Source organism: Sinocyclocheilus rhinocerous, unplaced genomic scaffold, assembly GCF_001515625.1.
Source record: "Sinocyclocheilus rhinocerous isolate Xijiao unplaced genomic scaffold, SAMN03320098_v1.1 scaffold397, whole genome shotgun sequence".
Taxonomy (NCBI): Eukaryota; Metazoa; Chordata; class Actinopteri; order Cypriniformes; family Cyprinidae; genus Sinocyclocheilus; species Sinocyclocheilus rhinocerous.
The window spans coordinates 1,343,582-1,353,543 of NW_015663491.1; the positions used below are offsets into that span (position 1 = coordinate 1,343,582).

The window sequence follows — 9,962 nt, forward strand, 5'->3', positions numbered from 1 at the left end:
AAAAAAAAAAAAAAAAAAATATATATATTTATATATATAATATATATATATATATAACAATAAAAAATGGCCAATTCAGTTCATATTTGCATTTATTATTATTATATGCTTTGAGAAAACTTTTTTTTCAGTGTAGTTAGTGGAGCAACAAACAGTAAAACCTAACTAGCAGAAAAATCATAGGTTGAATTCAGAAGTATTTTGACTGAAGCTGGTGGACCAAGGAAGTCTTGTTAGTGAATAGGCAATAGCCTAATATGGAGCAAAATTCAACAGAAGGGCCCTCATACCCTTAGCCTCCAGCCATCCTCAAACTCCTCAGCCTCTATAGCCCTTACGCAGCATATGCTGATGGAGTAACCATTTTTCACCTGTCGGTTGTGATTCTGGTCCAAGGCCGAGGACACGTGACAGCGCCGCACTCTGCTCCTCTACCTCAGCCTCACATCCATCCACCGGACAGATTTAGGGCTGGGAACCAGCCTGCACATCTTCTCAAAATAACACTCTGCCCTTTTCACACAAAATCCGCTCCTTTCCACCCCAACCATTACTGAAGGCCCACCTCTGTAAACACACACACTCTTGTAATGGAAACAATGGCCACTAGCTGCCTCAAGCCTTGAGAGATAACGAGAGCGAGCGTGGTTTGGGAAGGTTAGAAGTGGTATCGATCAGTTCTCTCGGTCTGAGACTTTTTACCACGCTAGAGTAATTGAGGATGAAGCGGGCAGAGCATGGTGCTTTCACCGGCCACATCACCAGCTGTAGTGCGCTAATGGAAAGGCAGCTGCTCTTGTCAGGGCTTTCCTCCAAGTGTCCTCAGCACAGAATACTGAACAGTAAGTTGACAACGTCTCACACACACACACTGTATTTTCCCTTGAACCAAATCCAATTTGTCATCAAGCTAGGATTAGTTTCTCCCTAAAAATGAAAATTCGTCATTTACTCACCCTCATGTTGTTTCAAACCCGCATGCATTTCTTTCTTCAGTTGAAACACAAAAGGAGATGTTCGGAAAAATGTATACACTGCTCTTTTCCATACAGTGCCAGTCAGTGGGGACGAAGGCTACTGAGGAATACATTGATATTGATTATGTATTTTGCCTAAATAAATTACAAATAAAATACTTATTAGATTATATTTAACTGTGTTATTAATTTGTGTTTATAAATATTAAGTTTATCTGAGTTTTAGATAATGGCAAAGGTAATCTAAAATGAGCATGTACAATTAAATATCCAATATAAAATAAAATGTAATTATTTGTACATTTATTTAATATATTATTAGCAAATCTTGCCAAGGTCTAATCTGCTAAATGCAACTATAAGGATATTATAAATATTACAAATATTTATTATTATAAATATTAACATTTTCTGTAAAGCTATACAAATACATTTGATTGACATTATGTCAATGTATATATTTAATTATAAATAAAATATAAAATTAAATAATAATAATATAAAATTAAATATATGTAATATTGTCCAGTATATGTCCAATATTGACCAATAAAAACGTCAACTGTTATTATCCAATAACCGATTTGGTACCAATATATTATGTATCCCTATACTGTTAAGCTCCAAAAATGACAAAAGCATAACAAAACAATCATAAAAGCTCTTCTGAAGCCATACTGTAGAGTATAACTGCTTAAATTTCAGTCTGTTCCACACCAAAGCTACCGTATGGCTGTACACGACTTGTATGGACTGCTTCTATGATGGGTTTTTTCTCATTTTTGGAGTTTGACGACATCCATCTCACATGCTTTTGTGTCTTATAGAAGAAAGCAAAATTTGGAATGCCATGAGGGTGAGTACATGATGACATAATTGTCATTTTTGGGTGAACTAATCCCTCAGGATCAGATATGCAGAGCTACATGCTTATTTGATAAAAGAAAATGTTTCTATTCAGAGTCATCATGAGCGGTTAATGGCCATGTGTGAACTGACACTGAATTAACAGATGAATTCCAAGGGCTGTGAATCAGACATAAAGGAGGCGACCGTGTCAAATCGTCAAAGTAGGAAAAAGACATACAGTATCTAGTGACATTCTGTGGTTTGTATAGAGTCCCGTCTCTCTGATTGAGCATTCGATTGTGAGCGGTCGGGAAGAATCATCCATCTCTCAGTAATTTAGTCTTTGCTCTTATCAAACATCAGATACAAATAACCCAAGCCCACGCCCTGACCGTCCTGTCTGCCATCGTTAACGCTCCAAAACTGGCTTACTTAATCATGACCCGACAAATGATCCATTGTGGACGGTGATGCCGTCGTGTGTCCTTGCAGCCGCGATAGATTCACATAATACTGCCATGCAGTTGCTGTACTCTTTCATAGGGCCATTCAATTAGCCAGTTAAAAGCTCTCACTGCCACCCAACACGCAGAAATCAGAACAAACTTTTTTTTTATTCAATGCATCAAATATTGCCCAAGGGCCTCATGAGCTTGTGCAAAATGAGCTTGTAAGTGGGTCTGCTGTTATAGATGAAAGGAATGGTTTACTCACTGTCATCTGTCAGCATTCATGACTTTCTTTCTTCTGTAGAACAGGAACAATGAATTTTGGAAGAATATCCTGTCCACTCTTGTCGATGAAAGTAAAGTGAATGAGGACTGATGCTGCAAAATAAATACATTAATTAATTAATAAAAATAATTATCCTAAAAAAAGTTATATATAACTTTTGCACATTATATTACAAGTCTCTTGGTGTCATATGATATAAATAAACTAAAAGGATAGACAGATGGATGGATGGACAGATCGACAGACAGACAGACAGACAGAGAGAGACAGGTATGTAGATAGATAGATAGATAGATAGATAGAATGACAGACAAAATGATAGAATGACAGAAAAAATGACAGATAGATAGATAGATAGATAGATAGAATGACAGACAAAATGATAGAATGACAGAAAAAATGACAGACAGACAGACAGACAGACATATAGATAGATAGATAGATAGATAGATAGATAGATAGATAGAATGACAGACAAAATGATAGAATGACAGAAAAAATGACAGATAGATAGATATATAGACAGACAGACAAAATGATAGAATGACTGAAAAAATGACAGATAAATAGATAGATAGATAGACAGACAGACAAAATGATAGAATGACAGAAAAAATGACAGATAAATAGATAGATAGATAGACAGACAGACAGATAGGTAGGTTGGTAGGCAGACAGATAGATAGATAGATAGATAGATAGATAGATAGATAGATAGATAGATAGATAGATAGATAGATAGATAGATAGACAGACAGACAGAGAGATAGGTTGGTAGGCAGACAGATAGATAGATAGATAGATAGATAGATAGATAGATAGATAGAATGACAGACAAAATGATAGAATGACAGTAAGAATGACAGACAGACAGACAGACAGACAGACAGATAGATAGATAGATAGATAGATAGAAAGAATAACTGACCGACAGACAAAACAATAGATGGGTAGACAGACAGAAATATGCCACCTATACAAATATGTATTTGGTTTATATATTTCATTGCATTTAATCAGTCAATCTTTGTGGACCAGAGCACTTAATTTCCCATAATGCATTATCTGTGTTCAATTTCTTTGAATTTCAATCCATCCAGATGTAATAAGCACTGCATTCCCACTGTTGCAAAGTTGCTGAAGGTGCAGAGAAGGCAATAAAGTGAGGATTTCTGATGAGTCACACAGCAGTAGAGGATCATGGGAAAAGGGCAGAGGACACTTGGCAGGAGATAGGAGAGCATGGAGGGAGATTTCTGCTGCTATTTTACACAAATGAGAAGAGCAAGCAAGGAAATTGAGCACTGAAGAGGGAATAATGCTGCACAGAAACTGCAGCTGGTGTTTCCATATGAATGATATATACCACACCTGCTCTTTCAGAGGCGCCAGCTCCGCCACCCACTGTGAGATATGAAACACCCTGATCACGGATGCAGAGCTCCTATAGGTCCATTGTTCTAGCCACGAAGCTCCCTCACAGTGAGGAAGAGAGAGAAACCGCATGTTTTCCTCTATTACCCTCTACTCCGCCAGCAATCATCCTAGCATTCAGCCATGAGCCAGGGCAGAGGGGTCGTCCGCTCCAGCAGCGCAGGCCAGGAGGGTAAAAACTGTAGAGCAGAGGTGCACAAAATGAGCAACACACAAAATTCACTTGTGTGTACATTTACAAGCACAAACCCTCTCAGAAGAGGCATATTAAGCCAGGAACATTTCTCATGCAATGGAATGGTGTATGGCGAATGCATAGCTCATGAATATTAATTATGTTTGCATAAATAAATAATTTGACATAACATGATCTTTCACTATATGTATATATATATTATATATATACATACATACATACTGTACATATACATATACATATACAAATTATTAAATATACTCAGATAAATTATATATATATATATATACAGTATAAGATTAAAAGAAGCTGTTACTCAGTAGAGCCTGTCTAGTTTAGGACCAAATGTCAGTCGATAGTTTTTCATAACATATATTTCCCATGAATTAAACACAAATATTTATTCGTACATTTTTCTTACAGTAACCTGGTAACAGGGTTGAACAATTGGGCTAGATGAACGCAACACTAAAATTTGTGCAAAAATTGAGTACATGTAAGATTTATTCTTTTTTTTGTAATGAAAATGAGTGTATTATTAACTATATTAACATTAATATAGACAGACTCATGTATAGCTCATGAATATTAATTAGGTATGCACATATAATTTAACATGAACTTTCACTGTTTTTTGGTAAATAGTTTTGTCTGTAGTAGAGGAAATGCAAACTTAAGCAGTCACAAAATCAATCACAAAACAAGTGCAAAATGGTCTTGAAATTATCAACATTTTTACAGTTTTTGCTATAAAATTGATTAACATAAGCACCTTTTAAAAGACTGTCAGAATATAGGTACTGCTGTTCACATTAACGCTACCTGCATTAAGTATGTGTGGAAGAGAAGGAGAGAGTGTAATTTACAGCTGGGCTGTGTGATATTAGCGGTTTCGCCCCATGATAACCCTCTTTAGGTGCAGACAAGACAGGAGTTTGAGCAGCAGGGTGGGCTAATTACAGGTTTGCATTAAACGAACCCCGCTGAGACTATAGCCCTCTCTCTCTCTAGCCTTTCTCTTTTTACAATCATTCCCCACTCTTTCGCATTCTATTTTTTCTCTGTTTATGTCATTTACCTTCCTTTTTGCTTTGTTCGTTCCACCCTGGTTCCTCCTCTCAACCCTTTCCTTCTTTTCCAACTCTTGCAAAATCATCAGCGGTCTCTCCCAGAATAGAAAAGCCATTACTTACATTTAAAGCTCAAGTAATACATTGTGAAAATCGCAGGCAGGCAGATTTGGATTAACCTCGGCTTTCCATACATCAAAAGAAAAATGCTGTCTCCCAGCGGTCGCGTTCAAGTTATGTGCCAGAAAGAAGGGGAAAAAACATATTTCAGAGGCATTTTTTGCATTAAATTGCTTTTCCGGTTGATTCTCGAGAGTCAAGCTGCTTTTCATGGCTCTACCAAAGATGTGCAGTCACAGGCCAAAAGTTCAGCAAGTTGTTTTCTGAAACAGCACATTCACACAGAGTCACGCTCAGACTGTGTGTGTGTAGATGAGTTGGAGTAAGACTAGAACAATATGAGAGAGGGGCAGAGTGGGTTCATAACAGAAGACGGATAAATCACAAATAGAGACATCTGTCTGTCTATCTGCAGGGTACAAAACTGTACAGTTATTTAAGGTTTAGAAAAAATGTACAAAGATGTATTTATAACAAGATATATAAGATGTATTATAATAAGATGTATTTTAAAATCACACACACACACACACACACACACACTCGAAAAAATGCTGGGTTAAATACAACCCATTGCTGGGTTCGTCCATATTTCACCCAGCATTTTTACGAATGTATATATATTAGGGCTGTGCGATATTGAAGAAAAATGCGATATGCGATAACTCATTAAATAATGCGATATTCGATATGCGATACGATAATGCTTAAAGTGCCACATGCTCAAATGAAACAGTTTTACTCAGCTGTTGCTGAGTCAGTTCTGTGAACTTCTATAACTATCTTGTGTCATATATACAGTATATTGTTATTTGTATGTATGTATGCCAAGAGTTCCTGTAAAACCACAACAAATTCCTTGTTTGCGCACAAGTGATTTTCTCTTTGTCTTTTGTTCATGGCCCCAAATATTGCAAGCTGTAGCGATATGCATATTGCGATATGTACATTTACGATATTTCGATAATTTCGATATATTGCACAGCCCTAAAATATACAGTATATATACCAACTGTATATACAAATATTTATATATTAGTTTATATATTAATGGTTATTTCTCAGAAATTTAACAAGAAATATGTTTGTTAATTTTTATCGTACAGTAAGTTTGGTAACAGAGTTGAATGGCTGGGCTTAACAAACACGTGTAGTGTACTACAGCCTTGTAGTTCGGGACATATTCTTTATATATATACAGTATATACATATACACACACACACACACATACACGTTGCAATAGAAATAAGAATGATCTCATTCACTTCTGTTTCTCATGTTTTATAGATGTATATACCGCTTGAGCATGTTGTAGCAGTTCCATCCTCTCTCTGAGTATCTGCGCATCTCTCTCTCGTAATTCACTCAAGACCTGCCTCTTCCACTGATCCACAGCCTCTCTCAGCGAATCACGGTCCTGCTCGCTCAGCAGCTCGGACAACTTCCCACCCGTCTCCTCCTGCTGCAAAGCGTCAAACAGCATCGCCTCCAACTCAAGGATGCGCTGAGAGAAACACAGAGGGGAGTGGGCCAGAGATGACATGCATTCACCACCAGGGGGCACAGGAGGACAGAACTGCATCTCATAATAGAGTAAAACTCCTCCGCAGTGCTTGAGAATAAAGCATATGGATTATTGGCCATGTACAGTCCTTACCTTATGTGCATGGTCCAAAGACTGCTTTCTGTAGTCTAATTCCTCGTCTAAATATCCTTTTTGTTTGCTAAACAGCTCCTTTGGAGGACATAATTATTTTGATGTAAAAACACATTAACAAATGTCATCCTGCATATATTAGAGAGATTATTATTATTATTATTATATAATTTAAATTATATTAAAATGTTAAATTAAAAATAAGTCTGTTGTTAGGACCATTATTATATAAAAAAATAAATAATAATATTTGTTTGTTTGTTTTCTACTTGGGTAACAGGGTTGAAGAGTTGCAGATGCAACTACAATTTATGCAAATGTGAAAATTAGTGAAAATTAAGATTTTTTTGTATCGAATATCATATTGTTTATAGTAACATTAATATATTTTATATATTGTTTCAGACATTAAATACTATAAATTAAATAAATGACTAAATAATTATATTAACAGTGTTATGTATTTAAAAAAATAACAGTAATAATATTATACATATATATATATATAAAAAAGCAAAATTGAAGCATCTCCACTAGTAGTCTTTTGGGATATCATTGTAGATAGTAAGTCATAATTTAATCAATTAATTAGTAAGATTTCTGTAAAAACTGATTGATTACCTCAAAAAGACCCTCTGGGATTTGAGGGTTGGACCTTTTGCCTGGAGAAACAAAGCGAGACAAAGCTGTAGAACGCAGCACAAAAAGCCCAGGGTTTGCTGATGAGACCAGATAGTTTCACGCTGACTGCAGAGAAAGAGGGAGGGAAAGCACAGTGTGGGAGTAGCTGTATTATTTGCAACATTAGAAATGTGCATATCCTCAACTTCATTACAAAGTACGTGGGTGTTAAGTGTGCCATCTTATCTGACCCGGACAGCTATAACAGACTCCCACTACCACTAAACGTGTGTGTGTGTGTGTGTGATGAGGTGTGCGTGAGAAAAACAGAGCTGCTTCTTTTGTAAATATTAGGCTCAAATACTCTAAATCTCCTGCCTTTATTCTCAACCGCAGAACATGATGATGATTTGCTCCCTATTCGAATCTGGTTGATATATTTAATCTATTTGTGATGACTTAGATCACTGAAGAGACATTGATCTCTAAAAGAAAATCATTTGTTTTCAATCCCTTTCTGTCTGCTTAAACCCTTACGATATGTTTTTCTATTTCAACACATGAGCTATCAAACTGTCCTGTTATTAATTCCCATCTCTGAGGGAGCAGCTGTAATCTACATGATCTTCTTAGCTACCTTGGGTCTGCAGCAGCAGTATCAAGGATGCAGAGCAGATCCGACGGCTCAAATGAGCATCCTCATAGGCTGTGAATCCCACAGCTGTCGACCGTCCCGAAATCCTGTATTAATCAGCGCCTGAAATTCAGCAAATCCTGTTGAAGCAGCGTATTAGCTCTTCCTGGAGCTGTCCTTGGTGCTGATGTTTCGCCATTGCATTCGCTGCTCAGTATGAAGGACTAATATAATGAGAAGTGCTATAAATCACACTTTCAATGTCTCAAAATATCTTTTATGTTCCACAGAAGAAAGAAAAACAGTTTTGGAACAAAATATGGCTGGCAGAAAAACATTTTCAAAACTATTTTTTAATTTTTAGGTGAAAAATTATACTCAGTGATGATGTCATTGTAATGTTTGCCTGAAATGCGCATTGGAGTCTTTTCTCTTTTATTTATTTTCATACTGAATTGTGATTGGTTGTTTTTCTTATATTTATTTTCATACTCAATTGTGATTGGTCTTTTTTCTTATATTTATTTGCATACTGAATTGCTGATTTCTTTTCTTAAATGTAACCATCTATTTTTGCACAAAATCTTATAGGTGATGTGTGTAACTTCAAAAAGAAGAGCAAAAATAATGCAATAATTATTTTCCAATGTTGTAACATTTTAAAGTTGTTGCTGATAACTGATAAATGGGCGATATAAAAAAGTTTTTTTTTCTGAATACATGAAAAATGAAACTATACCACACAAAGGCAAATGAGCCTGTTAGGGAGAGAGAACACACTAGTTAGGCTGCGTATCGAGTGGGTCCCTCGAAGCAGGAGGGGTGATGTGACAGGCCCGCTGAGGCAGGGTGGATCAGGGTCAGCAGTGCTGCTATCGACAGAAACATTACGGAGCGGAAAGAAGCCATTATGGAGAACGGGGGTCTAGGAAAAGTAAAGCCACAAGAACTATCTCTGTAATAATAGGGTGGAGGAAAAACACAGAAAATAACCACTGAGACAAAGAGGAAGATAACAAATCGAGATCTAGAGGAGGAGGAGAAGAGATCGGAAGAGTGGAAACACTAGTCAATGAGAGACTAGGGAGTGAGAGCACCATTAAGGACCTTGTGCAACTTTAATTTACTCTCCATTCTCATAAAGCCACATAATGTCACTATAAAATAAAATAATAGGGAATATAGGGAACTGTGCTAACCAAAAAGAAAAAATAGCTTTAAACAATGGCAAGCATATAAAATGGTGCTCTAAAAGTTGTTACTTTATTAAAATATATATATATATATATATATTTACTACGTAATGTCATTATAAAATTAAATTAATCTGTACAAATACTAGCTTGGTATTATTGGTATAAATAATAGGTATATGTTTTTTAAATATAGTAGGGAATTGTGCCACTACTACTACTACTAAATAGTTTGAAACAGACTAGACAACCAAATAAAATAATATTATAAAGGATTTATGTATGTATTTATTTCTTTATTTATTTGTGTGTACTGTAATTATTAAATTAATTCATCTGTGCAATACCAGCATGGTATTACTGGTGTAAAAAAATGGTATACATTTTCAAACAGAGTAGGGAATTTAATGAATGAATGAATAGGTTGACAGAATGGAGAGCAGATTAAAATATCATTTAAAACAATTCATTTATT

At 35.8% G+C, this 9,962-nt stretch overlaps 1 protein-coding gene across 1 annotated transcript in view; it reads left to right on the plus strand.

Annotated features, from left to right (window-relative positions):
* Window positions 1-9,962, plus strand: part of LOC107728819 (reticulon-4 receptor-like 1) — a 110,148-nt gene that overhangs the window by 27,574 nt on the left and 72,612 nt on the right. The gene's annotated exons all lie outside the window — the stretch shown is intronic.